The following is a 406-nucleotide window of genomic DNA, read 5'->3' on the forward strand; positions in this document are numbered from 1 at the left end:
TGAATTTAGAGATCATCTAAAGAATAGATTTGATGCAGTGAATGCCAATGACTGGCATATTATCTAGAACCAATGGGACTGAGGGAAGTCAAAGCTGCAATGAAAGAACTGGCGAAGAACAAGGCTCCGGGAATGATGGAATATCGATTGAGATATTTCACCAAACAGATGCCCCATTGGAGGCACTCACTCGGTTATGCCAAGAGATTTGGAAGACAGTCACCTGACCAACTGACTGGAAGAGATCCATATTTGTACCCATTCCAAAGAAAGGTGATCCCACAGAATGTGGAAATTATAGAACAATATCATTAATATCGCATGCAAGTAAAATCTTATTGAAGATAATTCAAAAACGTTTGCAGCAATGTATTGACAGAGAACTTCCAGAGGTGCAAGCTGGATT

This window comes from Orycteropus afer, unplaced genomic scaffold (assembly GCF_000298275.1).
Source record: "Orycteropus afer afer isolate SDZICR_OR568_19922 unplaced genomic scaffold, OryAfe1.0 scaffold00007, whole genome shotgun sequence".
In the NCBI taxonomy this organism is placed as follows: domain Eukaryota; kingdom Metazoa; phylum Chordata; class Mammalia; order Tubulidentata; family Orycteropodidae; genus Orycteropus; species Orycteropus afer.